Genomic DNA, 27,471 nt, shown 5'->3' with positions numbered 1-27,471 from the left:
CCCGTATGTCCTTGCGCCCATCAGATTTAGAAGTACCGATGCCTTTTTATCATCCTCTACTTCATTCGCTATGCAATATACCTCCACTCTTTCCACATATGTGGTCCAATCCTCTATATCACTATCGAAAGCAGTAATATTGCCAGTCTTAGGCATCCTGAAAATCAAAAATGGCACCTCCCGCGCTTTCCTTTCTTCCCTGCCGAGAAAAAATGGTGCCTCCCGTGCTTTCCCGCCGCTGCCGCTGCTGACAACGCTGTTCTCCGCGGTTTTTATTTACACAGATATTTTTAATAGTTGGAGACTCGTTCCCGCTGGACTCTCTGGGACTTTTCCCTCCCTCTGCTTGGTCCGAACGCCGACCTGCTTTGCAGCGCCGGCCGTCTCCCGAGTGCTCCACCCTCCGTCTCTGTTTGTCTCCGCCTTCCGACTCGCTGCTCGGCCTCGCTGCAGAGCCACCCGATCGAGCCCCAGCCCGCCACCCAGGAAGGATTAGTGCAGTACCTGCCACCAGCCCGGCTAGCTGGTGAACTCACAGTTTTTTTTTTTTCTTTTCTTCGACCTTCGTCTGAGGAATCGATCTCCTTGAGGTGCTGCCGAATTGCAGGTAAGTCCGTTTCCAATTCGTCGCCACTGTTGTATCCGTGTGTTAATGGAGACACGGAATGCAGGAGTTGGTTTAACAGGTGTTTACTGAACAAAGTCTGGAGGTGAACTAAAAGATACAAGACGCTATACAGGCTTATATACCCGAGTGGTCACTACCGGTATTACAGTACACAGGGGCTCTTAAAGGTACATACACTACAGTTTTTGTTTTGTGGTGGCTTTCATTTCAGCATTGTGGCCAAGAGGATGCTGTGATGGTCTGTATCAGAGGGATACTAAGGTATGGGACTATTGGTGAATGTGGAATTGGGATTGCGTTCACTGGAACTGCAATAGGATGAGTCGATCACAGAAAGCCCGGGAAGATTGCCTCCTCCCTTCTGCTTCTTCCTCCTCTGCTGGTCGCCGTATGCCTGGTGACAAGGGCTGTGTCCTTCTGATGGCGAAGTCCTCCAGAGCGGTCCAGGTTGCAGAACCATTGCTTCAGCACCTCAATAGTCTGCTCTATGATGTTTCTTGTGGCAGCATGGCTCTCATTGTACGCATGTTGGCCACGTGTGGTTGGGTTGTGGAGTGGAGTCATGAGCCAGGTGGTCAAGGGGTAGCTCTTGTCGCCCAGCAGCCAGCCTCTGGTTTGCTTTGGTGGCTCAAAGATTGAGGGAATAGCGGACTGGCACAGAATAAAAGCATCATGACTGCTGCCAGGATACCGGGCAGTCACCATTAAGATGTGCTGAGCATGGTCACACACCAACTGCACATTCAGCAAGTGGAAACCTTTGTGGTTGTGGTACATCACAGTATTTCGAGGTGGTGCCCACAAAGGCACGGGCATGCAGTCGATGGCGCCCTGCACCATGGGGAAGCCCGCTATCCTGGCAAAGCCAGGTGCATGTTCCACCTGCTTCTCTCTGTTTTGAGAGAAGACAATGAAGTCCCCTCTCCTGGCATAAAGAATGTCTGTCACCTCTCTTGTGCAGCAATGGACGGCAAACTGTGAGATGTTACAGATGTTACCTGCTCAAGTCTGGAAGGATCCTGGCGAAGAAATTCAGGACCACGGTCACCTTCACAGCCACTGGCAGCGCTGTCCTTGCCCTGGCGTGAGGCTGCATGTCTGGTTGCAAGAGGTGGCAGACTTCTGTGAGCACCTCCTTCGTAAAGTGCAGACACCTCACACACTGCTCCCTGCTCAGGCTGAGGTAAGAGAATTGTTCTCGGAAAACCCTAGGTGGGTAAGGCCTCCTGCTGAGAGCACTTCTCCGCGTCCTCCTCATCCCTCTGAGAGCAGTTTGTCCTCTTCTTCACTGCCTCTGCTCCATCTCCCAAACTTACACAGAGCCAGCAGAAATCAATCAGTAACTAACTTTAGAGTGGTTGATGGTCCTTTAAATATTGCTGGTAAGGAGTCCTTGCTGATGCTGAATGCATGTTTAGCTGTGCAAGGTTAACACAGGGCACTAACTCCAGCGTTGATGTCAAATCAGCGTTGCACGCTGATTGAAGTCACGATCTGCGCACTCTGCATACTTCTGGCGCATGCTCCTAATGGCCGCCTTACCGCCCGCACCAAAAGTATGCATGCACGGCGCAGACGGCACTTTTGGCACAAAACAACACCCGTAGTGCCAAAAATTGGGTGCTACGGAGCCGAATTTTTCACCCTTAGTTTCTCTGTTTAATTCAAGACTTTTATATACAAATTCGACCTGTAGAATACATTAAAAAGTCAATAAGCCAAAGATTTTGCAGTACAGTATATTGCATAAGGCAATCAGTACTGAAACTAGATGGAAAAATTGACATTCACTAGTAAATGCCTACATTCTTTATGCTAACTATGTGAGGTTCAGTTGAAGGTCAAGCACACCATAAATATTGGCAATGGGGGAAGAGGCCAAAACAAGCAGATGCTAACAGCTGTTTAACATCTCAGTTTCTGACACGCAGAATACATGTGCTGTGATATCGACAATGCGATTTGCCAGAACATTATCACGGCTAATCTTTATGATGTCCTTCAGAGTTCTGGGAATTGTGAAGTGTTCAAGAATGCTAAATGAGTAAAACTGAAAATTAAGTCCAATACACACATTCATGGCTAGACATAATTTGTTTGCACAACTTCAGTATATTAGTTAATTGGGTATTCAGTGCTCCTGTACTTCTAGCTGGGAGCTATGCTCGAAGGCAGTGAGGGTTGGAGAATGAGGGCTATAATGTTGTAGCCCTATCTATGATTGTGCTCCTGCTGAGTGCGGCATGCCCACTGAGAGTGCTGAATTTACTCTAATATGCCAAATATGGACCAAACATGTAGCTTTAGAATCACAGCACAGAAACAAACATTTTTTCAAGTCAAGTATTTTTGACCTCAACTTTTCTTTTCCTTCTCTATTTTTATGCTGGATCTAATTATATCATGGTCATTCTTCCTAAATGCTCCTCTACTTTTTGGTTGACACTTGCTCCGCTTCAATATCCAGAACCAGGTCCAAGCAATGTTTCCTTCATGTTGGAGTTGCAAGATATTGACTGAAGAAACAGTCTTGAACACACTCCAAAAAAATCCCCTCTTTCAATGCAGACATTTTCCCTAACCCAATCTATTTTTGGATAATTAAATCTCCTACAATTATTATTCTATTGTGATGCGCATGTGTCTAATTTGTCTGCAGATTTTACACTTATTTTCCTTTCCACTCTTTGGTTGAATTTTGAAGCCAATTAGCTATCTCCACCTGTATTTTTGAGAATTAGAAAAGGATACTGTTAATGGCTTACAGATAGTGAGACAGATATTCTAATTTCTAATATATTATATTGGGGCGGGAAGAGAGAGAGATATGTAGGGATACGAAGATTCTGTCCTCATTCTAATTTGATTTTTTTTTAAAGACTAGTTGAAGTTTTGAAAGAGAACAAAGCCTTGTTAAGGTAAACAGGAAGGAAGGGAAGGAGAGAAACGGTATGCAGGTGAAGGGATCTCCAGCCTTTCATCATTCATCCTTGAGGAACAAATGTGAGTGGGGAGGAATAGATGGTGGATTAAGGACGAGATAAATAACACCTATTATTCCTTCCAATTGTAATAAGTTACACCTGTCTGTATTAAATTTCAGCTGCCATTATTTGCCCCACTCACATATCTTGTTTAGTTCATCTTGTAAATTCTGATTCCATTGCCTCTTCAAGTTTGGTATCACCTGGAAATCTGATCAAGTTGCACCGAGTTTTTGAATGCAACTTATTGATGTAAGTTAGAAACAACAGTGATCCCAATACAGTCCACCTGGGTTGCCACTTCCTCAAAGAATTCAAAGAGGTTAGTCGGGCAGGATCTTCCTTATTTAACGCTATGTCGACTTCTTTACTAGATTGATGTTGAGATAATCCTCAGGTTTACCCCTGATAATTCATTCAATTATTTAACATGGGATTGAAGTAAGGCTAATGTTCAAAGAGGGTGATGAAACAGACATAGGTAAACTGTTTTAAATTTACAGCTGCCTCCTCAGTGTCTACTGACATCCTCATGATGATCGTCAGTCCCTCGCAAATCTCCTTGCTAGTGTCTTTCAACAGTTTGAGATAAATAACATCAATCCCTTGGGATTTATTTTGTTTGAAGTCCTTTCAAGTTATCTAGGACTTCCATCTCACTTATATCGAATATACTTTGACACTGAGGATAACTATTTGGAAACCAGGGCTAGCCTCTGCATCCATGCTGCTGGGAAATCTCCCTACAACAGAGGAGCGCCTCAGCATCTGTTTGCTGCTCCTCGGCTGCCACCTCCATCTTCACAGTGAAGGAGTGTTTGCAAAAGGGCAATGGTCAAGTGTAACCTTTAAAATTGCATCTTCCAGAGAGCATGTCAGTTCCCTTCTTAGTTTTGTGCCTTGGTTGATGAGCGCTGCTAAAAGTGAAGGCACGTTTAACTTTGCCTTTATCCCAATACCAACAAGTTTGTTCATGGGAAGAAAGGAACTTACAGGACTGTAAAAGACCCTTACTCCAGGTACTTATCCAAATCTCTCTTGAAAGTGCAGATATTATCAGCCTCCACTGTGTCCCTGGGCAGTCCATTCTATACCTTCTAAATAAAGTACTTCAATCTAAACTGACCTTTCATCTTCCCTCTTCTAAGTTAAAGACCATGTCCTCTTGTTATACAATTTGTGACTATGTTAAACATATTGATGGTTATCTTGTCTATGCCCTTTACAATGCATACATCTATGAAATCACACCTAAGCTTTCTCTTTTCCAGTGTAAATATTCCCAGTTTCTCCTCATAATTCAGGTGCCTAAACAGGGATGGATGAGGTTAAAGAGACAGCGAGGTATAAGACAACAAATTGATGTAAACACGAGGATGAGATTTTTAAATTTGATGCGATGGGGGACTGGGAACCAATGTAGGTCAGCCAGGGCAGGGGTAACGTTGTGGAACCAACCAGGGAACAGGCTATTTTTGATCTTGCATTATGTAGTGAGACAGGGTTAATTAGTAATCTCATGGTAAAGGATCCTCTGAGGAAGAGTGATCATAATATGACAGAATTTCACACTGAGTTTGAGAGTGAAATACTTAAATCCGTAACTAGAGTCTTAAACTTAAATAAAGCCAATTACATAGCTATGAGGGGGGAGTTGGCTAAGGTAGATTGGGAAATTAGATAAAAGGTATGACTGTAGATAAGCAGTGGCAAATATTAGAAGAAATATTCTAAAATTCTCAACAAGTATACATTCCATTGAGAAATAAAAACTTCACTGGAAAAGTGATCTATCTGTGGCTAACTAAAGAAGTTAAGGATAGTATTAGATTAAAAGAAGAGGCTTATAATGTTGCGGAGAATAGTAGTAAGCCTGAGGATTGGGAGAGCTTTAGAAATCAGCAAAGACCAAAAATTGATTTTAAAAAAAGGGTGAAAATAGAATATGAGAGTAAACAAGTACGTAAAAAGGAAGAGAGTAGAAAAAGTAAGATTTGGTCCCTTAGAGGCTGAGGCAGGATAAATTATAATGGGGAATTGTGGCAGAGACCACATAGGGACAGTAACACAATTCACTATGTATAGCCAATGTTGTTATCGCTCCACGTTATGTACGGAACTTGGTTGGGTTATCGGGGCAGGGTCCCTTTAAGAGTCATCGATTGTGTTATGACGTCATAGCCCTGCGACGAGGCCGAGTCCCTCAGTCCATGCAGAGAATTAATAAAGCTAACACGCGTTTTTCTTTGCTGCTATGAAAGTCTCGCAGTCTGTTTATTTCCAGCAACTCCTACATTGGTGACCCCGTTTCTCTTTTGAACGTTTCCAAAGACTTTTTCCGAGATGGCGACGAACGCGGTTTCTCTCAAACTACCGGAGTTTTGGGAACGACAGGCTGCCGCTTGGTTCGCCCAGGCCGAGGCTCAGTTTGCACTCCGGGACATCACCGCGGACGACACGAAGTATTATTACGTCGTCTCTGCTCTCGGCAGCTCCACCGTGGCCAGAGTCGTGAGCCTGCTCGAGGACCCCCCGGAGCACCACAAATTTGCGACGCTGAGAACGCACCTCCTAGAGACTTTTGGACTAACTGAACCCGAGCGCGCACGCCAGCTTCTCTCTCTACCCGGGCTTGGCGACTCCAAGCCCTCAGAACTGATGGACCACATGTTAACCCTCCTGGGCAAGAACAAGCCGTGCTTCCTCTTCAGAGAACTGTTCCTACAACAGCTGCCAGGGCAGGTACGGTCGGCTTTAGCCAACTCTCATATTAGTGATTTCCGCGCTCTGGCCAAGGAGGCCGACAAATGTTTCTCTGCCGGGCAACAGTACTGCGCGGCCATGCGGGGCCCTGCCCCCACCGCCAAAGCCCAATGGCGGCAGCCCCCAAGCATGTGCTTCTACCACGCGCAGTTCAGCCCCAACGCTAAGAAGTGCCGGCCCCCGTGCAGCTTTACCGCGTCGGGAAACGCGAAGGCCCACTCATTAGCTACCATGGCTGTCGGCCATTCAGGTAGTCTGTTATTCATTATGGACACTGACTCTGGATGTCGTTTCCTCTGCGACACGGGTGCCCAGGTGAGCGTCCTGCCCGCGTCAACTGTAGACATACAGGGGGGGAACCACGGCCCCGCCCTCGAAGCCGCCAATGGCAGTTCCATCCGTACTTTCGGGAAGCAGAGCATGGAGCTGTGTTTTGGCAGGCAGCGTTTCGCTTGGGACTTTGTTACAGCGAAAGTGTCCACCCCACTTCTCGGCGCTGACTTCCTCTGCACCAATGGCCTTTTTGTGGACGTCAAGAACGACGTCTCGTCAACGCTGAGACTTTCAGTTCGCTCCCGTGTTCGCTCAGTGGTTCCGGCACGACGAAGTTGTCCAGCGCACTCTCGGCCTCCGACGAGTTTTCCCGCCTCCTCGCCGGGTTCCCGGACCTCACGAAGCCCACTTTCTTGTCCGCCGCCACCAAGCATGGGGTAGAACACCACATCCCGACCACCGGTCTGCCTGTCTACGCCCGCGCTCGGCGCCTCGACCCGGGGAAACTCGCCATCGCTAAAGCCGAGTTCGACATGATGGAGCGCCTCGGCATCATTCGCCGGTCGAACAGTCCTTGGGCCTCGCCCCTCCACATCGCACCAAAACCAGGCGGCGGTTGGCGCCCGTGCGGCGATTACCAGCGACTCAACGACGCTACGACCCCCGACCGCTACCCGATTCCACACATCCAGGACTTTTCCGCCCGCCTGGCCAGGAAAGTTGTTTTCTCTAAGGTGTACCTCGTTCGGGGTTACCACCAGGTCCGCGTTCGGCCGCAGGACGTCCTGAAAACTGCGGTGATCACCCCGTTCGGGCTGTTCGAATTCCTCCGCATGCCATTCGGACTCAAAAACGCCGCTCAGGCTTTTAAACGCCTAATGGACACTGTGTTACGGGACCTGCCATTCCTGTTCGTCTACCTGGACGACATTCTCATCGCCAGCGCCTCCAGGACGGAGCATGTGTCCCACCTCCGGACTCTCTTCGAACGCCTCAGCCAGCATGGCCTAATTGTCAATCCGGCCAAGTGCCAGTTCGGGCTGTCCTCGATCGACTTTCTCGGGCACCGCATTACGAAGGATGGGGCGGTGCCACTGCCGTCGAAAGTGGAGGCCGTGAAGGATTTTCCGCGACCCCTCACCGTGAAGGCCCTGCAGGAGTTTTTGGGCATGGTGAACTTTTATCATCACTTCGTTCCCCGGGCAGCCCAGCTTATGCGGCCCTTTTACGAGGCCCTCAAAGGCAAGCCCGCCAAGCTCGCCGTCGACTGGTCCGAGGAGATGGCCAATTCTTTCACGGACACAAAAAGGGCCCTGGCTAACGTGACCATGCTGGCGCATCCGTTGCCCAATGCGCCGATCGCTCTCACCACTGATGCTTCGAACTATGCCGTCGGCACCGTCCACGAGCAGTGGGTCAACGGCACCTGGCAGCCGCTCGTCTTCTTCAGCCGGCAGCTCCGCCCTAACGAGCGGAAGTACAGTACCTTCGATCGCGAGCTTCTCGGCCTCTACCTCGCTGTCCGACACTTACGTTTCCTGCTGGAGGCCTGCCCGTTCACGGTGTTCGTGGCCCACAAGCCGTTGACCTTCGCCATGGCCAAAGTTTCCGAGCTGTGGTCGGCCCATCAGCAGCGCCAGCTTTCCTTCGTCTTTGAGTTCACGATGGACATCCAGCATGTGGCTGGGAAAAACAACCCTGTCGCCGACTGTCTCTCCCGGGCCGTCGCCAGCGCCGTACACCTCGGCATCGACTACACCCGCATGGCGGCCGACCAGGCCTCCGACCCGGACGTCCAGGCCTACAGGACGGCTGTCACGGGCCTTCAGTTAGCGGACGTCGCCTTTGACGATGCCGGCACCACGCTCCTGTGCGACGTCTCCGCTGGGTAGCCACGCCCCGTCGTGCCGACGGGTGGAGAGGGCAGGCTTTCGATGCCGTCCATAGCCTTTCCCACCCGGGCAGGAAGCCGTCACAGAAGCTGGTGGCGGCTAAGTTCGTCAGGCACGGACGTTCGTGACTGGGCCAATACCTGCGTGGTATGCCAGCGCTCGAAAGTGCATCGCCATACTAAGGCCCCGTTGGCGCCTTTCGCGGTGTCCGAGAGGCGGTTCGACCATGTTAACGTGGACCTGGTGGGGCCCCTGCCGCCCTCCCGCGGGTTCACCCACCTCCTCACGATGGTCGACAGAACCACCCGATGGCCGGAAGCTGTCCCGCTGTCGTCAACAACATCCGCCGATGTGGCTCGGGCGTTCAGCAACACTTGGGTCGCCCGGTTCGGCGCCCCATCTGACGTCTCCTCCGACCGGGGGCCCCAGTTCACGTCGGAGCTCTGGAACGCTGTCCCCCAAGGCCTCGGGTTGAGACTCCACCGCACCACAGCATACCACCCTCAGGCTAACGGGCTGTGCGAACGGTTTCATCGCTCCATGAAGGCCACGCTCCGGGCCAGCCTCCGGGACGACAGTTGGATCGACAGACTCCCGTGGGTCATGCTGGGACTCAGGACCGCCCTCAAGGAGGACCTCTAGTCCTCGTCCGCCGAGCTCGTCTACGGACAGCCGTTGCGGGTTCCCGGGGATTTTGTCCCCAACGGCACGGACCCTTGGTCCGCGGCCCGTCAGTGGTCCGCCCTCCTGGACAACGCCAAGGTTTTCGCGCCGGTGCCCATGTCGCAGCACGGTCTCCCTCAGTCCCACGTTCCGCCCGACCTTCGTGTGGCGGAGTACGTTTTCATCCGCCACGACGCCCGCCGGGGACCTCTTCACCCACCCTACGACTGACCATTCCGCGTCCTGGAAGCCGGGGACAAGGCCTTCGTGGTGGGTGTCGGCGGTAAGCTGGACTACATTTCCGTGGACCGTCTTAAGCCGGCCCACCTGGATCTGGACCGACCCTTTGGGTTGGCTCAGCCCCCGCGGCAGGGCCGACCTCCGGCTTCTGCACCCTCAGTCCACCACCGAGCGCCCGGGGACCCTCTTGCGACCCCCCCGATCCCCGCCCCGGACTTAAGGAGCCGTTTCGGCTATGTGATCCGGGCCCCTCAACGACTGACATTGCCAGTTCTAGTGAATTCTGGGGGGATGTATGTGGCGGAGACCACATAGGGACAGTAACATAATTCACTATGTATAGCCAATGTTGTTATCGCTCCACGTTATGTACGGAACTTGGTTGGGTTATCGGGGCAGGGTCCCTTTAAGAGTCGTCGATGTGTGCAAATAATAGGGTAATAATAATGGGGGATTTCAACTTCCCCAATATTAACTGGGATAGTCAGAGTGTGAAAGGCTTAGAGGGTGCAGAATTCTTAAAGTGCATCCAGGAGAGCTTTTTGAGCCAGCATGCAGAAAGTCCTACAAGAGAGGGGGCGCTACTGGACCTAATTCTCGGGAATGTGGCCGGGCAAGTGGTAGAAGTGTTAGTAGGTGAGCACTTTGGTGACAGTGACCATAATTCGGTGAGATTTAAGGTAGTCATGGAAAAGGACAAGGATGGACTGGAAATAAAGGTTCTAAATTGGGGGAAGGCCGATTTTAATATGATAAGGCAGGATCTGGCCAATGTGGACTGGGATCAGCTACTTGAAGGAAAATCCACATCGGAGCAATGGGAGTCTTTCAGAAAGGAAATTGAGAGAGTACAATGGCAACATGTTCCCGCAAAGGTCAAGGGTGGGACCAACAAGCCCAGGGAACCTTGGATGTCAAGGGATATACGAGAATGGATTAGGAAAAAAAGGGGGGCTTTTGGCAGATACAAAGGACTAAAGACAGAGGAAGCCCTAGAGGAGTATAAAAAGTGCAGGGGGATACTTAAAAAAGAAATTAGGAGAGCGAGGAGGGGCCATGAAATAACACTGGCGAGCAAAATAAAGGAAAATCCTAAGGTGTTTTAAAAGTATATTAAGGGCAAGAGGATAACTAGGGAAAGAGTAGGGCCCATTAGGGACCAAAGTGGCAAACTGTGTGTAGAGCCAGAGGATGTAGGTGGGGTTTTAAATGAATTTTTTGCATCTGTGTTCACTATGGAGAAAGACGATGTGGACATAGAAATCGGGCAGGGGGACTGTGATATACTTGAACATATTAGCATCGAGAGGGAGGAGGTACTAGCGGTTTTAGCAGGCTTAAAAGTGGATAAATCCCCAGGCCCGGATGAGATGTATCCCAAGCTACTATGTGAGGCAAAGAAGGAGATTGCAGGGGCTCTGACACAAATTTTCAGAACCTCTCTGGCCATAGGGGATGTGCCAGAGGACTGGAGAACAGCTAATGTAGTACCATTATTCAAGAAGGGTAGTAGGGATAAACCAAGGAATTACAGGCCAGTGAGCCTAACATCAGTGGTGGGGAAATTATTGGAAAAAATTCTGAGGGACAGAATTGGTCTCCACTTGGAGAGGCAGGGATTAATTAGGGATAGCCAGCATGGCTTTGTCAAGGGAAGATCATGTCTGACCAATTTGACTGAATTTTTCGAGGGGGCGACTAGGTGTGTGGATGAGGGTAGTGCAGTGGATGTGGTTTACATGGATTTCAGTAAGGCTTTTGATAAAGTCCCGCATAGGAGACTGGTCAGGAAGGTAAGAGCCCATGGGATCCAGGGTGCCTTGGCACATTGGATCCAAAACTGGTTTAGTGGCAGAAGGCAGAGGGTGATGGTGGAAGGTTGTTTTTGTGACTGGAAGCCTGTGTCCAGTGGTGTACCGCAGGGATCGGTGCTGGGTCCCTTGCTGTTTGTGGTCTACATTAATGATTTGGATGTGAACGTAAAAGGTATGATCAGTAAGTTCGCAGATGACACGAAAATTGGTGGGGTGGTAAATAGCGAGGCAGGAAGCCTCAGGCGACAGGACGATATAGATGGGTTGGTCAGATGGGTGGAACAGTGGCAAATGGAATTTAACCCTGAAAAGTGTGAGGTGATGCATTTTGGACAGACTAACAAGGCAAGGGAATACACAATGAATGGTAAGACCCTAGGAAAGACAGAGGATCAGAGCGACCTTGGTATGCATGTACATAGATCCCTGAAGGCAGCAGAACAGGTGGCTAAGGTGGTTAAAAAGGCATATGGGATACTTGCCTTCATTAGCCGAGGCATAGAATATAAGAGCAGGGAGGTTATGATGGAGCTGTACAAAACGCTGGTAAGGCCACAGCTGGAGTTCTGGTCGCCAAACTATAGGAAGGATGTGATTGTTTTGGAGAGGGTGCAGAGGAGATTTACCAGGATGTTACCTGGGCTGGAGCGCTTCAGCTATGAAGACTGGACAGGCTGGGGTTGTTTTCCTTGGAGCAGAGAAGGCTGAGGGGGGACCTGATTGAGGTATACAAAATTATGAGGGGCATAGATAGGGTAGATAGAAAGGAACTTTTCCCCTTAGTAGAGGGGTCAATAACAAGGGGGCATAGATTCAAGGTAAGGGGCAGGAGGTTTAGAGGGGATTTGAGGAAAAACTTTTTCACCCAGAGGGTGGTTGGAATCTGGAACTCACTGCCTGAAAGGGTGGTAGAGGCAGGAACCCTCACAACATTCAAGAAGCATTTGGATGAGCACTTGAAATGCCATAGCATACAAGGCTACGGACCAAATGCTGGAAAATGGGATTAGATTAGATAGGGCTTGATGGCCGGCGCGGACGCGATGGGCCGAAGGACCTCTTTCTGTGCTGTATAACTCTATGACGTCATAGCCCTGCGACGAGGCCGAGTCCCTCAGTCCATGCGTAGAGTTTATAAAGCTAACACACGTTTTTCTTTGCTGCTATGAAAGTCTCGCAGTCGGTTTATTTCCAGCGACTCCTACAGAATAAAGAAATGGCAGAGACTTTAAACAAATATTTTGTATCTGTCTTCACAGTAGAAGATACAAAAAGCATACCAGAAATAGTGGGGAACCAAGGAGCTAATGAGAAGGAGGAACTTAAAGTAATTAATATAAGTAGAGAAAAAGTACTTGAGAAATTAATGGGACTAAAAGCTGACAAATCCCCTGGACCTGATGGCCTACATCCTAGGGTTCTAAAAGAGGTGGCTGTAGAGATAGTGGATGCATTGGTTGTGATCTTCCAAAATTCTCTAGATTCTAGAACAGTCCCAGCGGATTGGAAGGTAGCAAATGTGACCCCGCTATTCAAGAAAGGAGGGAGAGAGAAAACAGGGAACTGCAGGCCAGTTAGCCTGACATCAGCCGTCGGGAAAATGCTGGAATCCATTATTAAGGAAGTGGTAACAGGGCACTTAGAAAATCATAGTATGATTAGTCAGAGTCAACATGGATTTATGAAAGGGAAATCATGTTTAACAAATTTAATAGAGTTTTTTGAGGATGTAACTAGCAGGGTGGATAAAGGGAAACCTGTGACTGTAGAATATTTGGATTGCCAAAGGCTTTTGATAAGGTGCCACATAAAAGGTTGTTATGCAAGATAAGGGCTCATGGGTTGGGGGTAATATATTAGCATGGATAGTGGATTGGCTAACGGACAGAAAACAGAGAGTCGGGATAAACGGGCCATTTCCCAGTTAGCAGGCTGTAATTAGTGGGGTGCCGCAAGGATCAGTGCTTGTGCCTCAGCTAATTACAATCTATATTAATGACTTAGATGAAGGGACCAAGTGCAATGTATCCAAGTTTGCTGATGATACAAAGCTGGATGGGAAAGTAAGCTGTTAGGAGGACACAAAGAGCCTGCAAAGGGATATAGACAGGTTAAGTGAGTGGGCAATAAGGTGGCAGATGGAGCATAATGTGGGGAAATGTGAGGTTATTCACTTTAGTAGGAAGAATAGAAAAACAGAATATTTTTTAAATGGTGAGAAACTATTAAACGTTGGTGTTCAGAGAGATTTAAGTGTCCTCGCACAGGAAACACAGAGTTAGCGTGCAGGTACAGCAAGGTATAAGGAAGGCAAATGGTATGTTGGCCTTTATTACGAGGGGGTTGGAGTACAAGAGTAAGAAAGTCTTCCTACAATTGTACAGGACTTTGGTGAGACTATACCTGGAGTACTGTGCACAGTTTTGGTCTCCTTATCTGGGGAAGGATATAGTTTCCTTAGAGGCGGTGCAACAAAGGTTCACTAGGTTGATCCCTGGGATGAAAGGGTTGTCCTATGAGGACAGATTGAGTTGATTGGGCCTATAACCTCTGGAGTTTAGAAGAATGAGAGGTGATCTCATTGAAACATATAAGATTCTGAGGGGGATTGACAGAGTAAATGCTGGGAGGTTGTTTCCCCTGGCTGGAGAGTCTAGAACTAGGGGGCATTGTCTCAGGATAAGGGTTCAACCTTTTAAGGCTGAGATGAGGAGGAATTTCTTCACTTAGAGGGTTGTTTATCTTTGGAATTCTCTACCCAAAGGACGGTGGATACTGAATCGTTGAGTATATTCAAGGCCAAGATCAATAGATTTTTGGACGCTAGGGGAATCAAGGGATGTGCCTATCGGGCAGGAAAGTGGAGTTGAGGTCGAAAATCAGCCACGATGTTATTGAATGGCAGAGCAGGCTCGTGGGGCTGTGTGGCCTATTCCTGCTCCTGATTCTTATGTTCTTAATGGGTGAGTAGGACTTGGTGCAGGACAGCATACAGGCAGCATAGTTTTGGATGAGCTGAAGTTTAAGGATGAATGGACATAAAATAAGCTTTGACCCACTGACTTTTGTGCTTAAATTCCTGATATTCGCACTGGGTAGCAAAAATCTGTGCCTGCAGTGTGAATTCATAAATTTTACTCTCAAGTCTCTTGTTGCACTTACACTGGGAAAAAAACATAATTTCTGCCTCCAAAGACAATACGAGAGACCTACTCAATGAGGATACAAAAGGACCAATAATATTCAAAATAGATTTTGGTCATAAAATACACAGAAATCAGCCTTGACTTTTTACTCATCCATCTCAATAAATATTGCAGCAACACCCCAACTTTCTAAATTCTTGAACTGGAGCCACAGCTAAGCTTAATTTTTTGTTAAGTATAATGGAAACCATGAACAAAACTAGTGATTTACATCTCATTAAACACCTCAGATTCTTTGAACAGTACCCCTTATAATAAACTATGGTACGATGCACTGGAGAGGTAGTTAAATGAGCAGAAGACAGATTTCTGAGACTTGTAAGAAACCAGATTGCCAACTCTCCATGTAGATGGCAAGGATTGTTACATCTGAGCAGCAGCTGAGAAACAAAAGGGTTAAAGATTTGAAACAGACGCTCTTTGTGTCTGTGTTTCATTTTCAAGACCTCTAAGCTATGTAAACTTGGCGCCGTTGAATTCTAACACAAAGTTAGGAGCCTCACACTTAAGTTCCAGAGCACAGCTAAGGATCATCTTCCCTTTAAAGTACCCTCCCTAAAAGAATGAGAAACATTCTAGTTTATGTATGTATAAAATGAAAAACAAAAAAATCCAAAATTCTGCTGTCAATGAATTTTGATCTGCAGAAACTATTTAAGATATTTATATTTTTTAAGGTATATTATTTTTATTCCAACCATTAGATCCCTAATTTTACTAAACTTGGCATGCTTTTCCTTCAGCCAGGAGGCCAGGATTAAATACCTTTCCTGGCTGCCATCAATGGAATTCTGTGAATGACAGGAGGTGTGTTTCTGTAAGGCAGAGGCTGGATCTGTTATCTTTTTCTTCCAGAGGAGAAGGAATCTACTGCAACAAAGATAAGCCTTTCTAAATGTGAGTCAAGTTATTGGCGTGATGAAGCTATCCTTTACCATTATATATTGAAACTTTTAAGCATGACAGATGATTAGATATTCACCTAAATTCTTATTTATTGCTTGAATATTTTCACTCACATGTTAATCCCATTTTGCTCTCTTCATTGTTTAAAAACATAGAAACATAGAAAAATAGGAACAGGAGTAGGCCATTTGGCCCTTTGAACCTGCTCCGCCATTCAATATGATCATGGCTGATCCTCTATCTCAATACAGTACCATATTCCCGCTCTCTCCCCATACCCCTTCATGCCTTTTGTGTCTAGAAATCTATCTATCTCCTTCTTAAATATATTCAGTGACTTGGCCTCCACAGCCTTCTATGGTAGAGAATTCCACAGGTTCACCACCCTCTGAGTGAAGAAATTTCTCCTCATCTCAGTCCTAAATGTCCTATCCCATATCTTGAGACTGTGACCCCTGGTTCTAGACCCCCCAGCCAGGGGAAACATACTCCCTGCATCCAGTCTGTCTAGCCCTGTCAGAATTTTATACGTTTCAATGAGATCCCCTCTCATTCTTCTAAACTCTAGTGAATTCAGGCCTAGTCGACCCAATCTCTCCTCATTCGATAGTCCTGCCATCCCAGGAATCAGTCTGGTGAACCTTTGCTGCACTCCCTCTATGGCAAGTATATCCTCTTAGGTAAGGAGACCAAAACTGCACACAGTACTCCAGGTGTGGTCTCACCATGGCCCTGCATAACTGTAGTGAGACATCCTTGCTCCTGTACTCAAATCCTCTTGCAATGAAGGCCAACATACCATTTGCCTTCCTAACTGCTTGCTGCCCCTGCATGTTTGCTTTCAGTGACTGGAGTACAAGGACACCCACATCCCTTTGTACATCAACATTTCCCAATCTATCACCATTTAAATAATACTCTGCCTTTCTGTTTTTCCTACCGAAGTGGATAACTTCACATTTATCCACGTTATACTGCATCTGCCATGTATTTGCCCACTCACTCAACTTGTCTAAATTGCCTTGAAGCCTCTTTGCATCCTCCTCACAACTCACAATCCCACCTAGTTTCATGTCATCAGCAAACTTGGGAATATTACATTTGGTTCCCTCATCCAAATCATTGATATATATTGTGAATAGCTGGGGCCCAAGCACTGATCCCTGCGGTACCCCACTAGTCACCGCCTGCCACCTCAAAAAAGGCCCATTTATTCCTACTCTCTGTTTCCTGTCTGTTAACCAATTTTCAATCCATGCAAGTATATTACCCCCAATCCCATGTGCTTTCATTTTGCACACTAACCTCTTATGTGGGACTTCATCAAAGGCCTTCTGAAAATCCAAATACACCACAAACACTAGTTCTCCCTTATCTATTCTACCAGTTACATCCTCAAAAAACTCCAGTAGGTTTGTCAAACACGATTTCCCTTTCATAAATCCATGTTGACTTTGTCTAATCCCGTTGATATTTTCTAAGTGTCCTGTTATCACATCCTTTATAATAGACTCTAGCATTTTGCTTACTACTGATGTTAGGCTAACCAGTCTGTAGTTCCCTGTTTTCTCTCTCCCTCCTTTTTTAAATATAGTGGGGTTACATTTGCTACCCTCCAATCTGCAGGAACTGTTCCATAATCGATAGAATTTTGGAAGATGACAACCAATGCATCTACTATTTCCATGGCTACCTCTTTTAGTACTATGGGATGCAGATTATCAGGCCCTGGCGATTTAGCGGCTTTCAGTTGCATTAATTTCTCCAGTACTATTTTTTACTAACACTAATTTCCTTTGATTCCTCCTTCTCACTAAACTCTTGGTTCCCTAGCATTTCTAGTTATTTGTGTTCTCTTCCGTGAAGGCAGAACCAAAGTATTTGTTTAAAAAGGCTTACGAATGCTCGGCAAATGCAAAAGTTATGAGCAATGGAATTTACAATCTGGTTATTTCATTGCTGAGTTTCTCCTCCGTCTTGGATCATTTGTGGTAGAAAAATGTGCAGGTTAGGTTGATTTGGCTATGTTAAATTGACCCTTAATGTTAGGGGATTAAATACGTGGGGTTACAGGGATAGGGTGGGATATGTGTCGGTGCAGGCTCGATGGGCCGAAATGGCCTCTATCTGCACTGTGGGGATACTGTGTGTATACTGTGTGTGTAAAAGGAACTGAATTGATTTCTTAGCTGCAAAATCAAATAAATTATGCTTCAGAAGCTGTAACTGTTTCCAAAGATTTAAGAGACTGTTGGTCAAAGAGAACATTTCATGCTTCAGCAAAAGTAAAGGTGGAAATGACCTTTGTACCATGATTCCATTGTATCAAGCGTTCATAACATTTTCTTCTGTACAATGTGATTTATAGTGGAGGGGGACCAACATAAAACTGCACTGACATAGGAATACCTGAAGTACCAAGTGATTAAAAACCTGACTTGTAGAAATATAAAACTTATAAAATCTTGTACATGAACTAACAGTCTCGATGCTAATCACAACTACTTCCAAGAAAATACAATCTGCCATGACCCAGCTCAGTACAGCTGCAACACTTTGTTGACTCCCCAGTGCACATGACACTGTTCCTGGTTCTTCCTACAGAAGTAGCAAACCAACAAGGGCACACAAACATGAGGTCATTTTCCGACTTTGCACTCCTGGTACGGAACCTTGTTCAGCATTAGTGAGCGCTGCACACAAATTTCCAACCATTTAATTCGACCTGCCCAAATTTAGCTATGTGCTCCCAGCAAGGAAGAATTCATTCCAGAAGTGCAAAGTTGGAAAATTTGGGTGCAAAGTGAAAATCCTGCCTTTCTTCAAACTGCATTATACATATTTTTTGTATGAAATTTTAGATAAGCCAATATATTGTGAATTTAAAGAGAAGCTCTTAGCTGCATTCTGCATGGAATAAAGCAACACACAAATTATCATCTGTAGCTAGCTGCTAATTTCAAGGGGAGTTGGCCCACCATAGCTAATGGGACAGTCTGCAATCAGAATCAAGCCAGATCATAAGAACATAATGCCCCTCGAACCTGCTCCGCCATTCAATAAGATCATGGCTGATCTTCTACCTCAACTCCACTTTCCTGCACTATCCCCATATCCCTTGATTCCCTTAATATTCAAAAATCTATCGATCTCTGTCTTGAATATACTCAACGACTGAGCCTCCAGAGCCCTCTGGGGTAGAGAATTCCAAAGATCCACTGTTAGATCCGTGATTCTGAGAGTATGATGTTTTTCAATAACTACACGGATGCTGTAACTGAACAATCAACAGGTATTTACTGGAGTAGGGTAGTCTCAAGACTGGGGGTACAGAGGCATGCTCAAGGCTTATATACAGGTGTGGTCACTGCCAGTACTACAGTATACAGGAGCTGTAAAAGTAGTTCTCTCTTAAAGGTACATACACTACAATTCCTCCCCTTTTAGATTAGCAGTACCCATAATATTCAAATAACAATTAACACTTTAACATGCACATTAAACAACAATAGTCCATTTAAAGATTCAGTCTTTGGGGTGGCTTCCTGATCCTTTCGGGATATCACCTTTCCTGAGGTTCTTGTTCTTGGTGCGGAGGCGATTCTGGCCCCTTTTTGTCGGTTAGTTCATCGGTTTCCACCGCTACTGGTTCTGAGGTAGATGCTACCGGTATGTCGGGTTCATCCCCAGGTACGCGAGACATGGGGTTGACTCGTTCCTGTGACGCAAAGATCTGATCGACGTGGCGTCTCACAATGTTCTCCCCGACATCCACTGTGTACATTAATGGCCCCTGCCTTTTGCATATCGTTCCGGGTTGCCATTTCTCTGTTCGGTAGTCACGGGCCAAGACTGGTTGTCCTACATTGAAGCTCCTTGTCGGCTTCTCATTGATGTGCTGGAATTGTTTATTCTCCACATTTCTTCGCACATTTGGTCTGAGCAAATCCAGACGAGATCTCAACCTTCGGTTAAAGAACATCATGGCTGAGGTCTGGTTGGTAACTGCATGTGTCGCATTTCTGTAGGCTAATAAGAAATTGTCCACCTTATGCTGTAGTGGAATTTCATCGTCGCACATGGCCTTTATCGCCTTTTTAAAGGTTTGTACGAACCTCTCAGCCAATCCATTTGTGGCTGGATGATACAGGGCGGATGTGTAATGCCTTACCCCATTCCTTCTCATAAATTTCCAAAACTCTTCGGACACAAACTGTGGTCCATTATCAGAGCAAATCTGCTCTGGCAAGCCGTTCCTGGCAAATATGGTCCGTAGGACTGCAATCGTTTTCTCTGTAGTGGTTGAGGACATTTTTATCACCTCAGGCCATTTCGAGTGAGCATCCACTGCTATTAAGAACATTGAGTCCATGAATGGACCAGCAAAATCAATATGCACCCGTTGCCATGGAGAGGAGGGCCACTCCCATGGGTGTAGAGGGGCATGTGGTGGTGCATTTTGGACCTTCTGGCATCCTGAGCAGCTCTTGGTTAGGTCCTCGATTTGTTGATCGATTCCCGGCCACCACACATAAGCCCTAGCAAGGCTTTTCATTTTCACCCCTCCCAGGTGACCTTCATGAAGCTCATTTAGCACTCTCTCCCTTAACTTGGGTGGAATCACCACTCTGGATCCACACATCACTGTCCCCTGGCATACTGACAGCTGTTCTCTTCTGGATGAGAATGCTGGCAACAGTGAGTCGCCATGTGTTGGCCATCCCCTCACCGTCAAATCATATACCCGAGACAGTGTCGGATCATTGCGGGTCTCCTTCTCTATATCCGCGTTAGTTACTGGCAATCGTTCAATTATTGACGAATAAAATATCTCGATAGGGTCCACTGCTGGTGCTTCCTCCACAGTAGGCAGTGGCAGGCGTGATAGCCCATCAGCTTTTCCATGCTGTTTCGTGCCTTTGTATTCTATTTCATATTGGTTCGCCCCTAGAAAAAGGGACCACCTTTGTAACCGTTGTGCAGTCATCACCGGAATGCCCTTCTTTGGATTAAAGATGGAGACAAGTGGTTGGTGGTCAGTCAGCAAGGTGAACTTCTGCCCATGCAGATAGTGGTTGAATTTTTTAACTCCCCATACTAGGCTGAGGGCCTCCCTGTCAATCTGGGCGTAGTTGCGCTCGGCTGAGGTTAGTGACCGAGACGCAAAGGCTACTGGCCTCTCCAACCCGTCTGGGAATTTGTGCGACAGCACCGCTCCAATACCATAGGGTGATGCATCACATGTCAAACGAATTGGTAGTGCTGGGTTGAAATGGACCAACACCTCTTTTGATGTGATCAATTCTTTGCACTTCTGGAAAGCTCGTTTATGTTCGTCATTCCACTTCCATGGTACCCGTTTGCAGTAGGTTGTTCAGTGGGTGTAATACTGTAGACAAATTTGGTAAGAACTTATGGTAGTAGTTCACCAGCCCGAGGAACGACCTCAGTTGTGACACATTTTCCGGTGCTGGAGCCTTGACTACTGCCTCAATCTTTTCAGGAGACTTATGGAACCCCTCTTCATCGATAACGTGGCCACAATACGAGATCTGCCTCTGGAAAAACTCGCACTTGTGGCGATTAGCTCGTAGCCCATATTCCTTTAATCTAGTGAGCACCTTCTCCAAGTTGGCGAGGTGATCACTGTCATTTTCGCCCATGTCCAGGATGTCGTCCAAATAACACTGGGTCCCTGGTATCCCTTGCAGGACTTGATCCATCGCCCTTTGCCAAATAGCCGGAGCCGATGCTACCCCGAACACCAGCCAGTTGTATTGGTAGAGACCTTTATGAGTGTTGATCGTGAGGTATTGTTTCGAGGCTTCATCAACCTCCATTTGCAAGTACGCCTGGGCTAGATCAATTTTGGTGAAGCGTTTACCTCCAGATAGTGAGGCGAAAATATCCTCAATTCGTGGAAGCGGATATTGTACCGTGTGAAGGACTGGGTTCACTGTCACCTTAAAATCCCCACAGATGCGGACCTTCTTTGGTTTCCCAGGCGTATTAGTCAACGACCTCTTCATTACAGGAACGATGGGTGTAGCCCACTCGCTCCAGTCTACTTTGGACAGTGCTCCTGCATGTTCCAACCCTTCCAGCTCTGCTTCGACGGCTGGTCGGATCACATAAGGCACTGGTCTGGCCTTAAGAAATTTTGGGCTTGCATTTTCCTCCATTTTAATCGTTGCTGTTATTCCTTTTAGTGTTCCGAGTCCCTCCTGGAACACTTCTTTTGCGTCAGTTAGCATTTTTGACAGTCGTCCAGGTGTGACGTCGTCATCCTTTTTGGCCTCAACCTTCAGTGCCTGGATGGAATGCCAATCTAATTGTATCTTCCGGATCCATTCATGTCCTAGTAGTGGTGGTCCTCCATCTGGCAATACATATAGGTCCATTTTAGGTATTTCCTGGCCTTTGTATACCACTTTCACCCTTATTATTCCTTTGGGGTAGACTTTTTGCCCTGTGTACGTCTTCAAGACAATCTCTGTAGCTTTCAAGGGTATATGTGAAAACAGCCGCTTGTAGTCCCTTTGGTTTATGACTGTTAGGGCTGATTCTGTGTCCAATTCCATTTTCACTTGGACTCCGTCTATCTTGAGTGTAACCCAGATAGTCTGGTGATCCTCCATTTTGGCTACCTTATGTAGTTTCAGACAACCCAGCTCCTTGCTTCCGGAGTCTGTATCACTTTTCTGTTCGTCTGAACTACTGTCCATCACCTTATGTACCTTTTTGTACTTCTCCTGTGGAGATTTCTTGCTGTTGGTTTTCTTCCCAGACCTGCAGACTCTTGCTATGTGTCCTGCTTTTCCACACTGTCTGCACAATTGGTCCTTGAACCAACAATCCTTCTGGTCGTGTGTTGTTCTGCGGCAGCGATAACACTTCCCTGTTCCATAGGACATTTCATTGGTGCCATATTCTTGCGGTCTCCGTTGTATCTCTGCAGCGCCCCTTGCGGCTGCTTCGTATGATACTGCCATGCTGAAAGCCTTGTCCAGCGTAAGATCCTTTTCTGATAGAAGCCGTTTCTGGGTTCCTTCACTTTGAAGCCCACACACAAACTTGTCTCTTAACGTATCTGCTAGTCCCACTCCAAACTGGCAGTGTTTCGATAGCTTGCGCAGTTCCGTTAAGTACTCAGCATTGCTTTCGTCTTTATGTTGGTTCCTTTTATGGAACTTAAATCTTTCTGCTATCAGCAGCGGTGTGGGGTTTAAGTGGTCCTGTAGGATTTCTACTATGCTTTCGAAATTCTTATTCACGGGCTTCTCTGGGGTTATTAGGTTTCGCAGTAACCCATAAGTTTTTGCACCCATGGAATTTAACAAAACCAGTGCTTTCCTAGCATCTGGCACTTCATTCGCCCTGCAGTACTCCTCAATATGTTCCACATATGTCGCCCAATCTTCGACTTCATTGTCGAACGTAGAGATACTGCCACTCTTCGGCATCCCTGGGTGTGATTTAACTGTCAAAAATGGCATCTCCCGCGCTCTCCCTTCTTCTCCGCTGGCACAAAATGGCGTCTCCCGCGCTTTCCTTTCTTCCCACGCTCGCCCTTCTTCCCCGCTGTGGCTTCTAAAAATGGCGTCTCCCGCGCTCTTCCTTCTTCTCCGCGGCTCAATGGCGTCTCCCGCGCTCTCCCTTCTTCTCCCCGCGGACACTGTTCAGCCTTTGAGCCCTGGCTGTGCTCTGCGCGTTTTTTTTTTTCTGTGCGCCTTTCCCATTTCCGCCGCTCGGTCCTGAACCCGGCTGCTGCTTTACCCTCTCTCTCTCCGTTTTGTTTTTCCTCGACGCCGCTCGGTTTTCAACCCCCGGCTGCGCCCTGTGCGCTTCACCCTCTCTCTTACCCCGTCGACGCTGCTCGGCTTTTTCTCTGCCGTCGGTTGGCTCCAGCCGCCGCTGTCCGGGAAGGGTCTGCGCTGTACCTGTTGTCAGTCTGTTGCTGATCGTCGTGGCTGGGGAACCAAGCCCGGCTCTCCACAGCCTCCCCTGCGATGTTCACTCTCTGCCGGACGACTGTGCGGTTGCTCGTGGTCGACACCCGTGCTTCTGGCCTCGACTTTCTTCCACCGCCCTCCCGGAGTGAATCCTCGAAGGGAAATGCAGAGTTGCAGGTAGATTCGAATCGACACTCGTCGCCACTGTTAGATCCGTGATTCTGAGAGTATGATGTTTTTCAATAACTACACGGATGCTGTAACTTAACAATCAACAGGTGTTTACTGGAGTAGGGTAGTCTCAAGACTGGGGGTACAGAGGCATGCTCAAGGCTTATATACAGGTGTGGTCACTGCCGGTACTACAGTACACAGGAGCTGTAAAAGTAGTTCTCTCTTAAAGGTACATACACTACATCCACCACCCTCTGAGTGAAGAAATGTCTCCTCATTTCAGTCCTAAATGGCCGACCCCTTATTCTGAGACTGTGACCCCTGGTTCTAGATTCCCCAGTCAGGGGAAACATCCTCCCTGCATCTACCCTGTCAAGCCCTGTAAGAATTTTGTATGTTTCAATGAGATCACCTCTCATTCTTCTAAACTCTAGAGAATATAGGCCAAGATTGTCTAGTACCTGATGCGCTATCAATTACTCATAAAAGACTGAGAGTTAAGAGAGTAACTGAAGGCTTTTATTAACAAAAGAATGAAGGTCTGCCTTGAGTGGTCGACCGGTCCAGAAATACAAAGGGCTGGGGAGCAGTCACCTTTATACTAGGACTTGTGGGAGGAGTCAGCCGAGGCATGTCCAGGCATGTACACAGTGGAATACAAACAGTGGTTTACCACATTCACCCCTTGTTTAAAATTGAGTCCGGCGGGGTGAAGTGTATTAAAAGTTAGTGTATTGGAGTCTCTCCGGAGGTCTTGTCTGCCGCTGTGATCGGCGTGGCGACGGCAGGGGTAGTGGAGCTTCCGGCGTCGAGTCCTGCGTGGGCTGTGGCACAGGCGTGTCGTCCTCGTAGATGTCGAGCGGGTCGCGGGGCCCAGGCCTGCCGTCTGCTGGGGCTGGATATCGGATCGTGGGGGGGGGTGGTAGTGAGTAGTGGGTTACTGCGGCCCCCGAGGGTGCAAGGTCTCTTATGGAGACTGTGTCCTCCCGCCCGTCCGGGTATGCAATGTAAGCATACTGGGGGTTGGCGTGGAGGAGGTCGACCCTCTCGACCAGGGGGTCCGTTTTATGGGTCCTCACGTGCCTTCTCAGTAGGACCGGCCCTGGGGACGTCAGCCGTGGCGGTAGCGATGTCCCCGATGTGGACTTCCTTGGGAAGACAAGCATTTTCTCATGAGGGGTGGAGTTAGTGGCAGTGCAGAGCAGTGACCGAATAGAGTGGAGCGCATCGGGGAGCACATCCTGCCAGCGGGAGGTTGGAAGGCCCCTAGACTTTAAGGCTAGCAGGGCGGCCTTCCAAACTGTCGCATTTTTTCTTTCCACCTGTCCGTTCCCCTGGGGGTTGTAACTGGTGGTCCTGCTTGTGGCAATACCCCTAGTTAGCAGGTACTGACGGAGTTCGTCGCTCATAAACGATGAGCCTCGGTCGCTATGGATATAGCTGGGGAAACCGAACAGGGTGAAGAGGTCGTTCAGACATTTAATGACCGTGGCACTGGTCATGTCCGGGCAGGGGATGGCGAACGGGAAACGGGAGTACTCATCAATAATATTGAGGAAGTACACATTGCGGTTGGAGGAGGGGAGAGGCCCTTTAAAATCAACGCTCAGGCGCTCGAAGGGGCGAGTGGCTTTTATCAGGTGGGCCCTGTCTGGTCTATAAAAGTGCGGTTTGCACTCAGCGCAGACTTGGCAGTTCCTGGTCATGGTCCTGACCTCCTCAATAGAGTAAGGCAGGTTGCGGGCCTTGATGAAGTGGAAGAACCTGGTGACCCCCGGGTGGCAGGGGTCATTGTGGAGGGCCCGCAGTCTATCGATCTGCGCGCTGGCGCAGGTGCCAGGCGATAGCGCAGGTGCCACGCGATAGCGCATCCGGGGGTTCATTGAGCTTCCCGGGCCGGTACAAGATCTCGTAATTGTAGGTGGAAAGTTCGATTCTCCACCTCAAGATCTTGTCATTTTTGATTTTGCCCCTCTGCTTGTTGTTAAACATGAAAGCAACTGAACGTTGGTCAGTGAGCAGGGTAAACCGTTTTCCGGCCAGGTAGTGCCTCCAATGACGCACAGCCTCCACAATCGCCTGGGCCTCCTTCTCAACAGCGGAGTGTCTGGTCTCCGGGCCTTGGAGGGTTCATGAAAAGAAGGCCACGGGTCTCCCCCGCCTGATTGAGGGTAGCGGCCAGGGCAAAGTCGGACGCGTCGCTTTCCACCTGGAAGGGGATGGATTCGTCCACTGCGTGCATGGTGGCTTTGGCAATGTCTTCCTTGATACGGTGGAAGGCTAAGCGGGCCTCTGCCGTCAAGGGAAAAGAGGTGGACTTGATCAGCGGATGGGCCTTGTCCGCATAGTAGGGGACCCACTGGGCATAATAGGAGAAAAACCCTAGGCACCTCTTCAGGGCCTTGAGGCAGTGGGGCAGTGGGAGTTCCATAAGGGGACGCATCCGGTCGGGGTCGGGGCCGATGACTCCGTGTTCCACAACACAGCCAAGGATGGCGAGGCGGTTTGTGCGGAATATGCACTTCTCCTTGTTATATGTCAGGTTCAGGAGTTGGGCGGTGCGGAGGAATTTTTCGAGGTTTGCGTCATGGTCCTGCAAGTCATGGCCGCAGATGGTCACATTGTCCAGATATGGGAAAGTGGCCTGCAACGCATTTTGATCTACCATCCGGTCCATCTCCCTTTGGAAGACGGAGACCCCGTTGGTGACGCCAAAGGGAACCCTAAGGAAGTGATAGAGGCGGCCGTTTGCCTCAAAGGCAGTATACTGGCGGTCCTCAGGGCGGATAGGGAGCTGGTGGTACGCTGATTTCAGGTCAATGGTCGAGAAGACGCGGTACTGCGCGATCTGGTTGACCATATCAGCTATGCGGGGGAGTGGGTAGGCGTCCAGCAGGGTGTAGCGATTTATTGTCTGGCTGTAGTCGATGACCAGGCGCTGCTTCTCGCCGGTCTTAACGACCACAACCTGGGCTCGCCAGGGGCTGGTGCTGCCCTCAATAATCCCTTCCTTCAGGAGCCGCTCCACTTCGGTTTTAATGAAAACCCTGTCCCCGGCACTGTATCGCCTGCTCTTTGTGGCGATGGGCTTACAGTCGGGGGTGAGGTTAGCAAACAGTGGGGGGGGGGTGACTCTGAGTGTGGAGAGGTTGCACCTGGTGCGCGGCGGGCAATTTGGGAGCTGCTGGCTGCGGACTGTGAGTGGGGGTAGGGGTCCACCGTACGTCATCGTAACACTTTTAAGGTGGCACTGAAAATCTAACCCCAGCAGGACGGCAGCGCAGAGGTCGGGCAGGACCAGAAGTTTAAAATGATCGTACACGGTCCCGTCTACTACGAGTGTCACTACGCAGTAGCCGCCGATGTCCGCCGACTGGGACTCGGAGGCCATAGAAATCCGCTGGTGCGCAGGCAGGACTGGGAGAGAGCAACGCCGCACCGTGTCGGGGTGGATGAAGCTCTCCGTGCTCCCAGAGTCAAAAAGGCAGATTGTATCGTGGCCATTTACCTTAATGTCCATTGTGGAACTGGCCAGCTGGTGCGGTCTCGCTTGGTCCAGTGTAACGGATGCCAGCGTAGGGGTCGGTGTGTCGCTGCGGGTATCAGATGAGGCGGTGTTGGGGGCCTGCTGCGTTCCGGCTGTCGTCCAAGATGGCGGCGTCCATGATCCCCATGTGGCTGGAGGCGTCCAAAATGGCTGCTGTACCGGTGGTTCGCACATGGCCGGGGAGGCCCAAGATGGCGACCCGCATGGCCCACACGCGGCGCTGCTGGGGTTCGGGGTGGCTTTGGCCCTGCAGACGTTAGCGTAGTGTCCCTTCTTCCCGCAGCCGGAGCAGATCGCGTTTTTCGCCGGGCAGCGCGCTCTGGGGTGTTTTGCCTGGCCACAGAAGTAGCATTTCTGGCCTTGGGGCACTGCTGTCTGGCCTTGGGACACTGCTGCGGTAGTTGGGCCGTTGCTGGGGTGTGGCTGGGG

At 48.5% G+C, this 27,471-nt stretch overlaps 1 protein-coding gene across 1 annotated transcript in view; it reads right to left on the bottom strand.

Annotated features, from left to right (window-relative positions):
* The window catches only part of LOC147112760 (5'-nucleotidase domain-containing protein 1-like), a 208,266-nt gene that overhangs the window by 82,567 nt on the left and 98,228 nt on the right, over positions 1 to 27,471 (bottom strand). The gene's annotated exons all lie outside the window — the stretch shown is intronic.

The sequence above is a fragment of the Somniosus microcephalus genome, chromosome 9, assembly GCF_052327205.1.
Source record: "Somniosus microcephalus isolate GS21.2 chromosome 9, FLI_Smic_1.0, whole genome shotgun sequence".
In the NCBI taxonomy this organism is placed as follows: Eukaryota; Metazoa; Chordata; class Chondrichthyes; order Squaliformes; family Somniosidae; genus Somniosus; species Somniosus microcephalus.
The sequence above is the reverse complement of the archived record's forward strand: the minus strand, read 5'-3'. Positions and strand labels throughout refer to the sequence as shown.